The following is a 17163-nucleotide window of genomic DNA, read 5'->3' as shown; positions in this document are numbered from 1 at the left end:
ATATCACTACTTTGGGTTATAATAAGACTTTTTCATTCTACTTTCCAACTGTTCTGGAGCAGTGGTTCTCAACCCGTGGGACAGAAGCCCTTTGGGGGTCAAATATCTGATACCCTGCATATCAGATATTTGTATTACATTCATAACAGTGGCAAAATTAGTTATGAAGTAAAAACAAAATAAATTTACGGTTGGGGGTCACCACAAATGAGGGACTATATATTAAAAGGTTGCAGCATTAGGAAGGCGGAGAGCATTAGAAAGGGAGAAGGGGAAGGGAAGGCACACACGGTAGCCAGAGATTGGTATTGGGTATCCTCCTTTTATAGCGTCCCATGTTGTTTTTTCTTTGAACACAGGCTCTCTCACTGAACTCAGAGCGCGCTGTGTGGGCAGACTAGCTGACCAGAGAACTCCAGGGACTCTCCTGTCTCCGCCTCCCCAGTGCTAGCATTCCTGGCGGGTATCACCATGCCTGGGTTTCTGGTGAAAGGAACTAAAGAGCCTTCTGCTTGCACAGCCAGTACTTTAACAACCAAGCCATGGGTCTACTTACCAAGGCATGTTTAGTTTTAATTAGGAAGGAATAAAACCCCCAAAAGTTGCTTAGAGCTTGGGATGGCTTTTTTGGGAGGGGGACTTGTTTTGAGGCATTGTCAGACTATGTAACCCTGGTTGTCTGGACTATGTAGACTAGGCTGACCTCAAAGTTACAGAAATCTACCTGTCTCTGCCTCTAAAGATGCGCTACCACGCCCAGCTTTAATACCTTTTCAGTAATCTGCCAGAGCCGGCTTCTGTTGCTTATAGCTGCAGGTCCTGTCAGAGGATGATTCTGAAGCGGAACAAGAAGGACAAGAGTCAAAGGAGTGGGGACGGGGTGGACAGGGTGTCTGAGGAGAGATTACTGAGGCAGCAAAGCAAGAAAGGTTCAAGTAACTGATGATGTAAGCCTGTAATTCCTCCTACCTGGGAGGCTGCTGTTAAGACTCTGAAGGCCCAGCACTTGGCAGGCAGACCTCTGTGAGTTTGAGGCCAGCTTGGTCTACAGAGTGAGTTCAAGGCCACTTAGTGAAACCCTATTTCAAAAAAGAAAAACGGATAGGATGGTAGAACATGCCAAAGGCCCTGGCTTCAACCTCTGCATGGCAGAAAGCTGGTAAGCACATTGTCATTTTGTTTGCTGTTTTTGAGACAGGGTTTCTCCGTGTAGTTCTGGCTGTCCTAGAACTTGCTCTACAGACCAGGCTGGCCTCCAACTCAGAGATTTGTCTGCCTCTGTCTTCCAAACGCCAGGATTAGCGGCATGCACCTCCACCACCCAGCTTCCTGCTGTCATTTTGAACATAAACAGATTCAGGGGCATGTAGCTGTTTCGATGTCACAAGTGTAGGACCTCAAACCCAGGCTTGACGACCCAAAGCCCATGTTCTTAATCACAATGCTATGTTCTCTTCCAGAGCAATGGCCACCATGAGAATCCAAAGAGCCAACTGAATCACAGCTACCTTTGCAGCATTAACCAGGTGTTTAACATGGAGAATACCGAGAAAGAAACAGCACTTACAACAGAGCTCAGAATCAAAAATGATTTTAGTTAAGATTCATGTGTGGCTTCAAAATACAGAAAAGGGAGGAAGAAAATCAGACACACAGGAAACCAGTCAGTTAGGAGGTAAAATAAAAATTTGGATTTAAACCCGTTAACTTTGACACAACTAATACCTACTTAGCATTTTAATGAACATTTCTGCCCTGTCCTGAGAAGAAATGATAACACACTGGAAAACCGTCCTGGAATACAGCCCAGCTTTTCTCAAGAAAATAAAAGAGTGCCTTCCCACAAAGTTTAGTGGGCACATCTAACTTGATAAAAGATTTACAGAGGAAGAAATGCCTTTATATCTACCAAGGGCACAACTAGTTTCATATTTCCATCCAAAAGTCTCTCAAACAAAGAATTAGATTGACAAATCAAAACTTATTTCAAGATGAAATAATGAAATAAGAAGATGAAATCATGGCCAACTTCTCAGTGCTACCTCCATGAGCATTCTTGAGAGTCAACAGGTCAGTTACTGTAGCTCAAATTCTAGAAATAATTCTCAATAATAAAAAACCAGAGTCAGAGGTCAGAGAAGCAGAGCAGTCGGCCACTAATTTTTACCTCTATGAAATACTCAGACCAAATGGGGTATCCTGTCTCTCCAAGTCCTCAGACTGAATGCCTTGAGCTCCTCTCTCTTCTTACCTTAAATTTCTCATCTCCCTTCCTGTCTCCACTTACCTAGCGCTGGGATTAAAGGTATGAGCTCTGTTTCTCCTTTAGAATCAGTCTCGTGTAGTCCAGGATGGCCTTGAACTCACAGAGATCCATCAGCCTCTGCCTCCCTGGTGCTGGATTAAAGGTGTGTGCCACCACGGTCTGGCCTCTATGGTTAACTAGTAGCTAGCTCAGCACTCTGATCTTCAGGCAAGCTTTATCTGTTAGATCACAAACAAAATATCACAAGGTACAGAAGCCTGGGAATGCTGACATACAGCAGCGACATACATGACATACATGATCAAACACTAAAGATGGCACTAACAGGAATTCTATCTCAGATGCGGTATACAAATTACATAATAGCTGAAATTAATAATTTCAAGAATTTTAGCACAAGAATTTTAATGAGGTGGACTTGGAAGGATTAACTGAATCTTACTTATACTAATTTATTCATACGTTTTGGAGCCAGCACAGAAAGGACATTAACCACGGGGAAGAACATGACAATGTGGAGCCACTAGAAAAAAGAGCATGTTCTCCTCTCTCTGAGGCAGGATGGTGAGCGCCACACCCCAACTTTCACACTCGGAGCTGGAAGAACACGGAGAGCTAATTTGTTTAGAGAAAATGAAAGCTCAGTAAAGACTTTCTCTAGCCAGAGGACAAAGGTTTTCAAGATATGATCTGTAATTAGGATGCTACAGGGCAGCCCGAACAGACTCTCATGAAAGGAGGAGAAAGTGGCTGGTCTAAGTCGGGCCAGCAAGAGGAAAACGCATGACACAATGCACTAACAGAAGAACGAGCTGAGCTATGCAGATGTCACACCTCTCTGAAGGCATTCTCCCAAGGGCTGAAGATCACTAGCCTATCACCTTTAACCCCATCTTACCTGCAATTTTTTAGCTTTGGCTTCTAGCAAACTTTCCTCTTTGAGGATAACACTAATAAGAAACTAATATTCAGGGCCAACAAGATGGCTTAGCAGGTAAAGGCACTTGCCAAGCAAATCTGGAACCTAAATTCAATTCCTAGAACCCACACTTGACACGGAAAAAGAAATCTTAACTTCATGAAGTTGTCCTTTGACATTCATATACACTGTGGCATGTGCACACTCATATAACCGTGTGTGTGTGTGTGTGTGTGTGTGTAACCATACACACACAAAATACTAAATAAAATAACAATAGCTGGCTTTGGTGAAAAAACAATCTACTCCTAATGCAAAGGGAAAGGGTGCCAACAATATAAGAGGCGAGGCTGGCGAGCCTTAGAATAAAGTCACAGAAGTTACCCATCTGGAACCAAGGACTATGTTAACACACAAACATAAAGATCAACCCAGTTCGTGTTGGTCACAGTCCTTTGTCTGCCTAAATAATGCAGCAGAAACGATAACACAAAATGGATTTTATGAATGTAGCATGTTGGGGCTCAGTGGTTAAGAGCACTGGCTGTTCTTCCACAGAACCCCGGTTCAATTCTAAGCACCCACATGGCAGCTCACAACTGTCTGTAACTCGGGCTCCAGAGGATCTGACCCCTTCAGAGGCATATATGCAGGAAAAACACCGATTCACATAAAATAAAATCACGCACCTAGGCATGAATTCCAGCCCTCTCAATGTGCCAAGAAGACTTCACATGAGGTCCAATTTGCACATCTGCAGAATGAAAACAGGGTAGGCACACCTACCTCAGTGGGCAGCTGTGAGTGTGAAAGTATACAACAGTGCCTGGACTCGGAAGTCCTGCTACACCGTCTATCAGGAAGGAAGCTGACATTGGGGATCCCATCACAGGACTGTAGGTGACAGAGCATGGTGTCCTTACTAATAGCTTTAAGTTGGGAGATCAGAAGGAAAACTGTAACTTTGTTTTAAAAAGGAAACTCCACACAAAACCTAATGCAGTGATGTTTACAGAAGTGCTGGACAAAAAGGAAAAGCAATTCAATGCCTCAGTAGATAAATCAAATGTAGGGATAGATGGTCATTTGACCAAAAAAAAAGCAGTAACAACTCCAGGCCTGGTAGTGCATGCCTGTAAACTTGAGGGGTTTAGGCAGGAGGCTACCTGAGCTACAAAGACTCTCAAAAAGGGGGAGTGGGGGAAGAGCTGTGATGATAACCCAATAATAAAGTGTTTGCAAGTTCCATCCCCAGAACCTACTTAAACAAAGCTAGGTCGAGTGGCATGCTCTTCTAAGGCTGGGAGATGGGAGAGACAGGTAGATTCTTGGAGCTTGCTAGCCAGCTGGTCGGGACTGTAGCTCAGAAAGTGGTGGAAGTGAGGGTACAACATGAGGTGAGATGCATCAGCAGGTACAGCGCTCACCATGCAAGCCTGACAACATGAGTATACCCCAGGAGCCCAGAGGACAGGACCAGCTTTTCTAAGTTGTCCTCTGACCCACACACATGGCATGGTTGTGACCACACTTCCACATATCATATATACACACAAAAAATTCTAATAAAGTGAGCCACGCCTGAGGCTGACTTCTTGCCTTCACACATAACTCAAAAGACACGTTCACATATAACCACAACACACATGTGCACCCACCAACTCACTAGCCAAAGAATAAACTTCTAGAAAGATCCCAGTGAATGGTGATGTCATCTAATCCTTGAAATGTTTAGAGCTTGGAAATAAGAGACGGCAGAACAGTGGACAGCAAAAGGGTGTGGCCTTTTAAACTGAAGCAGAATTCCGTAAGACTAATAATTTCTGAATACACAAGTCAACGGTCTCCAGCACACATACTGTTGTACAACCACCACCCCTAGCTTCTTCCAGAACATCTGCATTACTCCATACCCAGCAAGTAGTCAGTTCCCATCTCCCCTCTATCCCCAACGCCTGACAAACACCATTCTCCATTCTGTCTCACGGATCTACCTACTCAAGATGTTCCATTAGCAATATTTGGCCTTCTCTATACTCCAGATGCTTCATTAGCAATATATGGCTTTCTCTGTCTGGCTTCTTTCATTCATCATAATTTTATTTAAGATCCATTTTGCACTGTCAGTACTTCACTTCTTTTTATGGCTAAATACATACTACACTGACACAGTACAATGTGCTCATCTACTGGCTGCTGTGGACACCCGTAAAAAGAGACCCTGACTGGGAATGCATCTCAGGGTAGACCAGTTCTAGCATGCACAAAGACTGGAGCTCTTCATCTAAGGTCCCTTTAAAACTCTCTCTAGCCAGGTGGTGGTGGCGCATGCCTTTAGTCCCAGCACTCGCGAGGCTGAGGCAGGCGGATCTCTGTGAGTTCAAGGCCAGCCTTGTCTAAGAGTGAGTTCCAGGACTGCCTCCAAAGCTATACAGAGAAACATTGTCTTCAAAACAACAACAACAATAACAACAACAACAACAACAACAACAACAAAACTCTTTCTAGTTGGGCAGTGATAGAAGATGCCTTTAATCCTAGTGGGGGGAAAAGAGGCAGGCGGATCTCCATGAGTTTGAGGCCAGCCTGGTCTATAGAGAGAGTTCCAGGACACCCAGGCTACAGAGAGAAGTCCTGTCTTGAAGCCAAAACAAAACAAAACAAAAACTAATGAAAAAAATAATAGCTGAACTATAAATTTTACGTCATTACATTTCTGGCATGTGAATATCTCAACTATATATAAAAAAGTTCTCAAACTCTTTTCCTTTCCACTTCAAAATCACAACTCAGAAAGGAAAGCTGGTTCTTAACTTCTCCCGTCTCCTCCCTTGAACTGTGGCTTTGCAGCTTCTGTTACTTCAAGGCCTGCTCTTCACCTGATTCATCTCATAATGTTCCCAAGACCGAACTTGGCAGATGCCAGGAACTACTGAATAAACAGCGTGGCTAGCTGTGTACACAATGCATTATGCCTACCAAACTACCTTTGTTCATGCTTTTAATTTGCTTCACAGCAATCCCATGAGGAAACCATGAAGCTATTCTCATCCCCACTTAAGGAAGACTGAAGCACACTCCATGGTGCTGAGGAAGGACCAGGAGGGGCTGGGATCCTATCTATGCCCATCATGCCCTTGGCCAGCTTCTACCTTAGCTGATAGGAACTGAGAGAGAATGCACTCTGCCCAATTTTTCTTCCGTCTATAAAATGAGAAGTATTAGCTGGGAGTGGTGGTGCACAGCTATAAAACCAGAATTTGGGAGGAAGGCAGAGATCAGGCCAGCCTCAGTAACAGAGTAAGTTGGAAGCTAGCCTGGGCTACACTAAGACATATCTTAGTTTTCTATTGCTATGACAGAACACCATGAGCAAGGCATTTGAGCTGGTGATTATGGCTCTGCAAGGTTAGAGTCCATGATAACCATCATGGCAGCAGAAATGGTGCTGGAACAGTAGCTAAGAGTTCACATCTTGATCCACAGGTCCAAGGCTGAGAGCACTAACTAGGAATGGTATGAGCTTAATACTCACCCACAGTGACACACCTCCTCTAACAAGACCACACCTATTAATCCTTCCCAAATAATTCCAACCAGTGACCAAGTGCTGGGGGCCATTCTTATTTAAAACATCACAAGGCCCTCTCAAAAAAAAAAGGGGGGGGGCTAGCAGGGCGGTGGTGGTGCACGCCTTTAATTCCAGCACTCGAGAGGCAGAGGCCAGCCCGGTCTACAATAGCTAGTTCCAGGACAGGCTCCAAAACTACAGAGAAACCCTGTCTTGAAAAACCAAAAAAGAAAAGAAAAATGAGTTAAACCAGGTGGCAGTGGAGCACACAGAAGGTAGAGGCAGGTGAATCTTTGCATTCAAGGTCATCCTGGTCTACAGAGCAACTTCCAGGACAGTCAAGGGTGTTACACAAATAAACCCTGTCTCAAAAAACCAAAAAGAAAAAAAGGAAAGACGGAAAGAAGGAAAGAAGAAAAGAAAAAGGGGCTGGCAAGACGGCTCAATGAGTTAAGGGCACTTACCACTTTGTATGATGCCCTGAGTTCTATTACTGGTACCCATGAGATGAAAAGACAGGACTAACTTCCAAAGCTGTGTATATACACACGCACGCACACACTTACACACATGCATGCACAAACACAAAATAAACAGGAAGCCTCGGAGATGAGCTACAAAACCATTTCCAACAACTGATGACAGGACACACTGCAATTCAGCTGCGGAAGATGGAGCCTCAACCACACGTACTCCCAGCCCCCCGGACATGCCTATTCCACAATATGGAGGGACCTCCAGTCCAAGCGACAGCTGACCCCTTTCAACATTGTGAATTACGTAAAAGATGTATGCAAGTTTCCTTTTCTTCCGCTTGCAGTGGCGTCCCTACTGGAGCAATCCCAGAGGGGAACGTGTAACATCGCAAGGGCCCAGCTGAAGGTTGGTACAAGTGTCAAAACGTGATGAAGAAGAGCCAAGCTGTGGAATCCAACAGACCCAAGGCTCAAATCCCAACTCTACAATCTAATTTCTGTACAGCATTTCTTTTCAGAGACAGGGTTTCTCTGTGCAGTTTTGGAGCCTATCCTGGAACTGGCTCTGTAGACCACGCTGGCCTCAAACTCAGAGATCTGCCTGCCTCTGCCTCCCAAGTGCCGAGACTAAAGGCGTGCGCCACCACAGCCCAGCTTCTTTCTGCACGGCATTTCTAAGACTCAGTTTCCTAATCTGCCGGTTAACCAGCGATGAGAGAGCACACAGGTAAAAGTTCTGAAACCGAGCTGCTAAACGAATTTACTCAGCTTTCGAAACAGTTTACAGGTGTTACCTTCGACCCCTCCTAGCAATCCCCGGGACAGGTGTTACTCTTACCCCAGAGCAGGATCTAAGCAGGAAAGTCAGTTTACCACAGTCACTACGTCACTAAATGGGAAGTCAACCTAGTCCCATACTAGAGCCCGGGCTACTGGTCATAAAACAACTATATTTCTATCATCTTTAATCAGATCATGTCTAAACAGTTGCCTAAAATGTCATATCTTACTATTCTTTTGTGCTTTTCAAAACAGATTTCTCTGTGTAACAGCCCAAGCTGTCCTAGAACTAGCTCTCGTAGACCAGGGTAGACTAGCTCTCTTGGAGGCACAGAGATCCACCTGATTCTGTCTCCCGACTGCTGGATTAAAGGTGTGTGCCACCACTGCCCAGCTATCTTTACTAAATAAAGTAAGAAGGTAAAATTACTTTGGCTCAGGTATAGCGTACTAATAAAAAACTGTTTAGAACACGAGGCACCCTGGTTCAATCCCCAATATCGACACTTCCAGGAAAAAAACAATTATCTTGGTTTTGTTAGTCTTAAACACAAATTTAGCTAGACAGTGGTGGTGCACACCCTTAATCCCAGCACTCAGGAGGCAGAGGCAGGTGGATCTCTGTGAGTTCGAGGCCAGCCTGGTCTACAGAGCAAGTTCCAGGACAGGCTCCAAAGCTACACATAGAAACCCTGTCTTGAAAAACCAAACAAATGCCGGGCGGTGGTGGCACACGCCTTCAATCCCTGCACTCGGGAGGCAGAGGCAGGCGGATCTGTGAGTTCGAGGCCAGCCTGGTCTACAAGAGTTAGGTCCAGGACAGGCTCTAAAAAAAAAAAGCTGCAGAGAAACCCTGTCTTGAAAAAAAAAAAAAAGAAAAGAAAAAAGAAAAACCAAACAAACAAAAAACCCTGTAAATTTAAAGAGTGCTACTTCAGGCCTCTAGTATCAGCACATGCTTGTTCCCCCAGAGGCAGGAGGATCACTAGTCTGAGGCTGTCCTAGGCCAAGCAGTGAACTGCTGACTCCGAAAAGAAAAGGCAAGCACAGAGTGCAGGCCCACAACCCCAACATTAGGAACTGGAGGCAGGAAGATTGGGGCTTTGAGGGCTCATTAGGTTATACAGAAGGACCCTGTCTCAAATAAAACGAGGTTAGGATCAGAAAACATGCCACTTTAGGGTCGTGGATGATTAATTCAAGGACAGTTTTGTAGAAAATGGCACGCAGACTAGTCCTATCAGCAGAGAGCATCTCCGGAAACATTGTAGTCTCCTGGTTCAGAGTCCCATGGGAGACTGCCAGCAGCTTTTTCTGCACAAGTCCATCTGAGGGAAAGTTTCACTGTCTGGGAAGCAGCTAGCAAACTCACCTAGACATCCCCTCGCCCAAATGGGCTTTATAACACCATTTGAGCCCGAGTCTTCAAAACTCTGCTTTTCCTAGTTACCCAGTCCGTCTTCTGCGGCCCATATCACAGGTATCATGAGGCAGTAGAAGACAGCAAAGAAGAAAAAAGGAAGCACGTTTTGATAAGGTTTATGAGCAGCCTCTGCCTTGGATTTGGTCTTTAATTTGTGCCTTTCCAAATCCAGCCACAATTCCTCCCTCCGGCGGGAAGCCACTAAGTTCCACCCTCTGACTCCAGTCTCCAAAGGGTCAAGGGAAGTAGGCGACAGTCTTGGAAACACTCCCTTCAAAGCCGGGCTACGTCCAGATGTGGGACTCAAGAGGGAACCAGGTAAGCTGCCAGCACCCATGCACCAAGGCGTGGACTGAGGGGACTTGCTCAACAGCCTGGCTCCCATTCTGAAAGAGATTCCCTAAAGCAGTTTTATTCTGCTTGAAAACAGAACATGGGGTAGTAAATAAAAGCAGATGTTTACCAGGTTCTTCTGGTCCTAACAGAACCTGTAGTTCTGTGCCTAAGAGTCACTGGTAACTCCCTGGCCAAGGTCCTAGTCTGCTCCCCGCCCCCACTCCAAGAAAACGGGGCTAATCCCTCCCTTGATGGCTACAGGGAAGATTAAGGGTCATTATTCTTGGCATCCGGCTCTGGCACAGTTCTAGCAGTTGTGAGCATGTTTATCCTAAAAGAGGGTATTTAATATAAGAACGTAACAGTGACCCTTGACCCTCACTTTTAAGAATGTCTGGAAATTTTCTATTCTTCCTCTCCTTCCTTAGCAGTCCCAGGGCCTTGTCACCTGGTCAGGACCTTCTTCAAGTGCCCTACCACGGAGCTACATGCCCAGCCCGGTTTCAGTGTTTTATTTTGAAAACACTAGGTTGCTCAGACTGGTTTTGAACTAACTCTAGAGCCCAAGCAGGCCTTAAATTTTCAATCCTCCCAGACCAGCCTTTCATGCAGCAGGGGCAGGAGGCTCGTTCCACCAGGCTGGGCTGACAACCTTCTGGAAACCAGGCCTCTCACACTTTGACCTGCTGGTTGCATCCTTCCCTTACTCGGGTTTCAAGGTTTCAGGGCTTGCTCACTAATGCCATGAAGCTGAGTCTGAAGCTATTACTAAGAGTAGAAAGAATTAGCCCAGGGCTTTCGGAGTTCCTCCATACAGGCCTGACGTCACCCCGAAGAAGCCAATTGAGTGGTACCCTTTAATGCACAAGCCTGGCTCCTGAGGAAAACCAGGGAGGTCCAGAGAAAAGGACCCCGTCAACACTTCCACATTGCACCTCAGTAGCTCTTCTCAGAGGCTAGGACATGCATCTGTAGCTCAGAGAGGACCTATGTCCTCTCTAATAACTAACAAGAGGCAAACGTGGGTTCGAATAACAGCCCACCACTCCTGGCTGTGCCACCTCTGGGATATTTCCTGACCCTGTGCAGCCCGTTTCTTCAGACAGGAATGATGATCCTGTCTTCCTTTCCGGGGAGGGGCTCCGAAAGGACTGAGTGAGGTATTTGAGAAGTGTCTCGTAAGTGTCCAGTAAAGCAGAAAATCAATACACGTCAGCTTTTCACAGATCAAAATGAAAGCAATAGGATGGTTTCGTGGGAAAATAGCTTAAAATACCAAAAGACTGCTTAGCCCAATTACTTAAGTTTGAATCCTCTAGAATACCCGAGTGACAAGCCAGGCGTGGTGGCTCTTGCCTTTAATCCCAGGTTAGGGAAGCAGAGGCAGGTGGCTCTCTGAGCACTTGGAAGCTAAATCAAAGGATGAGTCAGGGTTGGTCAGGGTTACAGGGTGAAAGTCACCTTGAGCTCATCTCAAAAGACCAAAACAGAAGTGGCAAAGTTCTTGCTTTTACGGCAGCACACTTGGGTTTTAGAAAGCTAGGTTTTCTACCGAGCATAAAGTGCATGCCTATACTTCCAGGACCACGGAGGCAGAGGCTTACTTACCCATGGGTTTAAGGCCAGCCTAGTCCACCTAGACAGGCCAGCTGTCTCGGGGGGGGGGGGGGGGAGGTAAAGCCCTAGAGTCATGGCTTACTTGGTACAGTGTTTGCCTATTCTGAATTAAGTCATGGGTTTGATGCTTGGCACCAAATAGAATCAACTGTGGTGACACATGCCTATAATACCAGCATTCCTAAGATAGAGGTAGGAGGTTCAGAAGTTCAAGGCCAGGCCGGGCGGTGGTGGCGCACGCCTTTTAATCCCAGCACTCGGGAGGCAGAGGCAGGCGGATCTCTGAGTTCGAGGCCAGCCTGGTCTACAAGAGCTAGCTCCAGGACAGGCTCTAGAAACTACAGGGAAACCCTGTCTCGAAAAGCCAAAAAGAAAAAAAGAAAAAGAAGTTCAAGGCCAGCCTGGGATACAGGAGACTCAGTTCCATTCTGGTCTGTCCTCCATCCCTACCCTCCTGACAAAAAAAAAAAAAAAAAAAAAAAAAAAGGCAAATTTTCTCCTATCAAATTGAAGCCAAGTCTCAGGGTTTGTCTACCTTGTAGAACGCTGAGAAAGTCCCTCTCCCATAGTCTCTGCCCTACTCTAGCTCTTTCTCCTAGACCAGTTACAGAGGATGCCCAGTGCCACAGAGCACTGCAGCCTCTCCTCTAACTAGCTGTGTGAATTTAAGCAACTCTTTCTCTGTTTTCGATTTTGTTTTTCGACTCAGGGTTTCCTTTCCCTGTGCAGCCCTGACTGTACTGAAACTAGCTCTGTAGATCAGGTTGGCCTCGAACTCAGAGATCCACCTGCCTCTGCCACGAGTGCTGGGATCAAAGGTGTGTGCTACCACTCGGGTTAACCAAGTCTCCAAATCTGTGCATAATAAGGCAAAAATAGATGGGTAGTGGTGGTGCACACCTTTAATCCCAGTACTTCAGAGGCAGAGACAGAGGGATCTCCATTGAGTTCAAGGCCAGCCTGGTCTATAAAGTGAGTTCCAGGACAGTCTCCAAAGTTGCAAAGAAAAATCCTGTCTGGAAAAAACAAAAGAAAACAAAGAAAAAAGAGTCTGTCCTGAGCCTCACAAGACACTTGGAGCTTAAAAAGAAGTGTTTTCAGTTTTATTCTTTTAATGTGCATATGCGTGAGCGTGAGCATCACGTGGACGTCAGAGAGCCATGTCTGGAGACCTGGGGACTGAGCTCAAGGTAGCCAGGCTTGGTAGATGAGCACCTGCAGGAGCTGAGCCATTTCACTGGTTCAGACTGGGCCTTCTGAACCATGCTGAGATGTGAAGACTTCTTTAAGATGAACTAAATGAATTTTGCATTACAAAGGCCATGAGTCTGTGCATTGTTATGAGTAAGAAATAGCCCCCACAGGCTCCTGTGCTGACTGCTTCCTCCCCAGCTGGTGGCACTATTTTGGGAGGTGGATGAAACTTAAGTGGGTGGGGCATAACCGAAGGAAAGAGGTGAGTGGAGGCCTGCAGTACGCATGTTATCCTTTATCCGGCACCCTCCTTCTGCTCTGTTTTCTGTTTGCCATGAGGTAAAAACCTTGTCACTTTCTCCTGCCACCATGGAGCCCGCCAAGCAGTCATGACTGAACACCAGAAACTAAAACCCAAAATAAGGCTTTTCTGTTTAAAGAGGGAAAATGCCACTTGTGACAATTCCAAAACTGGCCAAATATTGTTAACCTTGCCATCATGGTCAGAATATCATATATGCTCTCTTCCCTTCAGTGACCACCAGGGACGGAAATAAAGGCTATTGCCGAATTATTCTCCAAATTACCCCAAAGTAGTACTCCCTCTATAAGATGTGCCTAAGGTAAGGGCTCCCAAGATGAAAGAGGGAAGGACATGAGCCTACATTCGGTTGAATCCACATCGTGACAGAGAGGGCTGCCTTTAGTGTACCACTGAAAGACAACTGCCGGGCCTGACCTGACGAAGCAGCCATAACCCCAGGGTCGCTTAGAAAGCTGAGGCTGGAACAGCACAGGTTCAAGGCCTGCATGGACTATTAAACCCAGAAGGGCAACTGACCAGGAGCCTCTCTCAAGATAAGGGCCAGCAATGTGGCTCAGCGAGCAGAGGTGCCTGCTGTGCAAGTCTGACAGCCGGGTTTAATCCCAGGAACCCACAGTGAAGTAGGGAATTGATCACTTGGCTTCACGCACTGAAGGGACATTCAAGCAGTGGTGTGTACACCATGCATGTGTGCACACACAACACTCTCTCAGAGTGACAATGAATTTTCTTAAAAGTGAAACACATAAGATTGGTGATACAGCTGTGCAGCAGAGAGGGCGTGCCTAGCGTGCTCGTGCATCAGAGAGGGCGTGCCTAGCGTGCTCGTGCATCAGAGGGCGTGCCTAGCATGCTCATGGCCCTGGGTTTAACCCCCAGTGCCAAAACTACGCTGAAACCTAAGACTAGGAAAGAGGCAACCAAAGACTACACCCATGTTCATGCTTAAAATCTATATTAAAAACATTCTTTAATAGACTAAAAGGAGAGAAACCCAACCATTTATGCCAGACATAATGGCTCACATTTGTAACCCCAGCACTCAGGAGACGGAGGGAGGAGGATCTGCCTTGAGCAGGTAAATCTGTCTCAAAAGAAAAGAGAAAATGAAATACAGCTTAACAGTGAAGAAATCAACTGTAAGCCTCAGATTCAGGCCAGCTAGTTACTCTCTGGTTTCTTTTAGAAGAGATGGCTCAATGATTAAAAGCACTGCTCTTGCCGAGGACTGGGGTTCAATTCCCCACACCCACATGGGCAGCTCACAACCCTCTGTAGCTCTACTTCCAGGAGATCCATCACCCTCTTCTGGACTCCATGGGCACCACACACACGCAGTGCACATACATTCATACAGGCTAAAGATTCAAACATATAAAGAAAAAATAAATCTTAAAAAAAAACATGGGTACGCCAGGCAGTGGATGGCGCACGTCTTTAATCCCAGCACTCGGGAGGCAGAGGCAGGTGGATCTCTGTGAGTTTTAGGCCAGCCTGGTCTATAAGAGCTAGTTCCAGGACAGGTTCCAAAGCTATAGCAAAACCCTGTTTCAAAAAAACAAACAAACAAACAAAAAACCAAAAACACAAAACTTGGGTATTATACTCAACAGCAAAAATTTAATTCTTAATAAGATATAAGACCTACAAGAAAAAATAAGCCAGAACTCAAACCAGAAATAGTCCAAAGGGTTCATTCATTCACTGCATGAGTACAGACTGACCACTCAGAGAGCACACCTGTGTCCTGGGTAGGGCTAACAAAATATCCTTACCTTAGAAGATACCCCAGAATTATTTTCTTCTCAAAACTGTTACAGGCTTTGTTCATTTATTTATACTCGGGTTTGGTTTTGAGACTGGGTCTCACTATGTATCCCTGGTTGGCCTCAAACTCCCAGAGATCTGGCAGGCTTTGTTTAGAAAGGTGGTGGTGGCACAAGCCTTTAATCCCAGCACCTGGGAGGCAGAGACAATCTCTGCAAATTCAAAAACAGCCAGGGCTATTACACAGAGAAGCCTTGTCTCAAAGATCCAAGAAAAAAGGAACGAAGGAAGGAAACAAGCATAGAAAAGAAACACTTGGGCCAAGTGTAGTGACATAATGCCACTATAATCGCAATATTTGAGAAGTGGAGGCAGGAGGATAAAGAGTTTAAAGCTGGCTAGCATAAGCTACATGATGATTTCAAGGCCTGCCTGGGCTACATCAGACCTTGTTTTAAAAGGCAGGCACAAAAAGAGCACTTACCTGATACTATCCCAATCACCCACTCCATCCTTGGACGGAATGGAAAAGCTACTGCCACTGTCACCAGGCTTCTAAGCTCAAACTTGAGAACAAAACTTAAGTTGCTCCACCAATACATTACAGCTCAAGAGATTTCAGAAAATCAGAGACCTTCGGAAGAATATTCAGCTGCTAAGACAAGCCGTAACTCCTCATACCTGTTTTCTAGAAGTCGTGGTTATGCACCTGCCGAGAAGGGCAAAGTAGAAGTCACCGAGTAACTCCAACCACCAGATTGGGGGAGGGGGGTGAGCTCTACTAAAGCTTTTCAGAGAGGGGTTCTGCTGATAAGCAGTTTCTGTCTCTACACTTATTTACCCTTAGAGATGGGTACTAACAGCCCACTCCCAAACAGAGACCTTTTGTACTGGGCGCTACAGTCGATGATGCAAACACCTTGGCAAAGTTCAGTTTGGTGCCAGGATGAGCCACTGAAGGCATCTGCGGCTGCCAGAAGCCTGAACGAGCACACACACACACACACACACACACACACACACACACACGAGGGAGAGGGGGAAGGAGGGAGAGGAAAGGGGCAATGGGGAAACAGAGAGGAGAGGTAGAGACAGAGACACGGAAAGAGCAGGTCAGGTACCTTGACCTCTTGAAACTTCCACCTGCCTCTTTCTTCCTGAGTGTGACCAGCGCCAGATCAGATGTCAAAAACTCCGCAAAAATAAATAAATAAAGTCCCGTGATAGGACGACTTCCACCTCTGCCCCGGGGGAGCCTCCGGGACCCCTACTGCCTGCTCCCTACCTCCCAGCCAGCCCTCTGCAAGCCTACCACCCCGGGACCACTCTGCCGAGGCCTGCCCCCTTCTCGGGACACCCCGAAGTCCCGAGACGGTCGGGCTCAGGCCCCCAGCACGGGAGCCGGCCCAGAGCAAGCGGCCCGTGTGCTGGGGCTGCTGGAGCCCGTCCCCGACGCGGCGCCTGCGGCGGGGATGGGGCGACGGCGATCCGTACCTGTCAGGTCTCTTCCCGGGACCAGCAGCGGCGCAACTTCAGGAGCCCATGACGGTCCGGGGGCCCGGCCCCTCTCCCGGGAGCAGGGGCGCGGATCCCGGGAAGGGGGCTGGGGACCTGGGCTGCTCTAGCCTCGTCCCATGCTCCCCGCCTGGCGCCTGGCCGGGGCCGGACAGCGCCTCCGCCTGCCCCTGCGCACCGCCTCACACCCGCGCTCACACACACTCACACTCCCTCGCGCGCTCTCACACACGCACTCCCCTCCCTCCTCCTCCTCTGTTTATCTCCTCCAGCTGTCTGGGGACCCAGGAGAAGCCCCGCACTGCGCCTGCGCCACGCAGTCTCCGCGCCCGCCCCGCGCCTCGCGGTCCGTGGCTACGCTACGGCGATGGCGCCCGGCAGTTTCCAGAATAGTGAGCGCGGGCCCCAGTCCTCCCCGCCACCCCCATCGCGCGCCCGGTCAACGTCTGCTGCCGGTGGCGCCCACTAACCTGCTAGCGGGGAAGCCCCCCGCTCCGCCGGGGCCAATCGGCGGCACCGCTCGCGGGAACGGCAGCCAGGGGGCGGGCGGAAAAGCCGGACTCAGCCCTGGAGTATCATGGGAGCCGTAGTTTTTAGCCATCGCGGAGCTCTTGCGGCGTAAGCTTGCCCCGCCCGGTTACCATTAGTTACCTGGACGCACCTCCCATCCCAATGCAAGATAAAATGCTCTCTTGCACACCTTTTCTGGGACCCAATACCACATGCTCGCCCAAAGTCCAGCACAGCTCCCTCTAAGAGCTCGTCAAAACTGCCTCTGCTCCTGTAAATTAGTGGACGCCTTAGGCTAAGACCCAGAGTCCTCCCAGACCCTCATCCTGAAATTCCTTCCCTCTCGAGGAGGGTGCTAAAGCAGCACATTCCATGCTGGAATTTTCAGGAGCCGGAAGGAAGAGGTTAAGAGAATCGTTCCTACGTTGGGTACCTGGAGTAGCCAGCCGCACGCTCTAGGAATT

At 47.4% G+C, this 17163-nt stretch overlaps 1 protein-coding gene across 4 annotated transcripts in view; it reads right to left on the bottom strand.

Moving 5' to 3' along the window:
• Wdtc1 (WD and tetratricopeptide repeats 1) overlaps window positions 1-16745 on the bottom strand; it is a 48516-nt gene extending 31771 nt beyond the window's left edge. The window contains exons 1-2 of one of the 4 annotated variants that reach the window (XM_038333146.1): window positions 16169-16581; window positions 770-835 (exon numbers count right to left, since the gene is read on the bottom strand). The gene's annotated coding sequence lies outside the window, so the exon portion shown is untranslated. Of the gene's footprint in view, window positions 1-769; window positions 836-16168; window positions 16583-16659 lie in introns of those variants that run through there. The other 3 variants (XM_038333147.1, XM_038333148.1, XM_038333145.1) reach the window with 3 other exon arrangements.
• Window positions 16746-17163: the final 418 nt, after the last annotated feature.

This window comes from Arvicola amphibius, chromosome 6 (genome assembly GCF_903992535.2).
Source record: "Arvicola amphibius chromosome 6, mArvAmp1.2, whole genome shotgun sequence".
NCBI classification, from domain to species: domain Eukaryota; kingdom Metazoa; phylum Chordata; class Mammalia; order Rodentia; family Cricetidae; genus Arvicola; species Arvicola amphibius.
The sequence above is the reverse complement of the archived record's forward strand: the minus strand, read 5'-3'. Positions and strand labels throughout refer to the sequence as shown.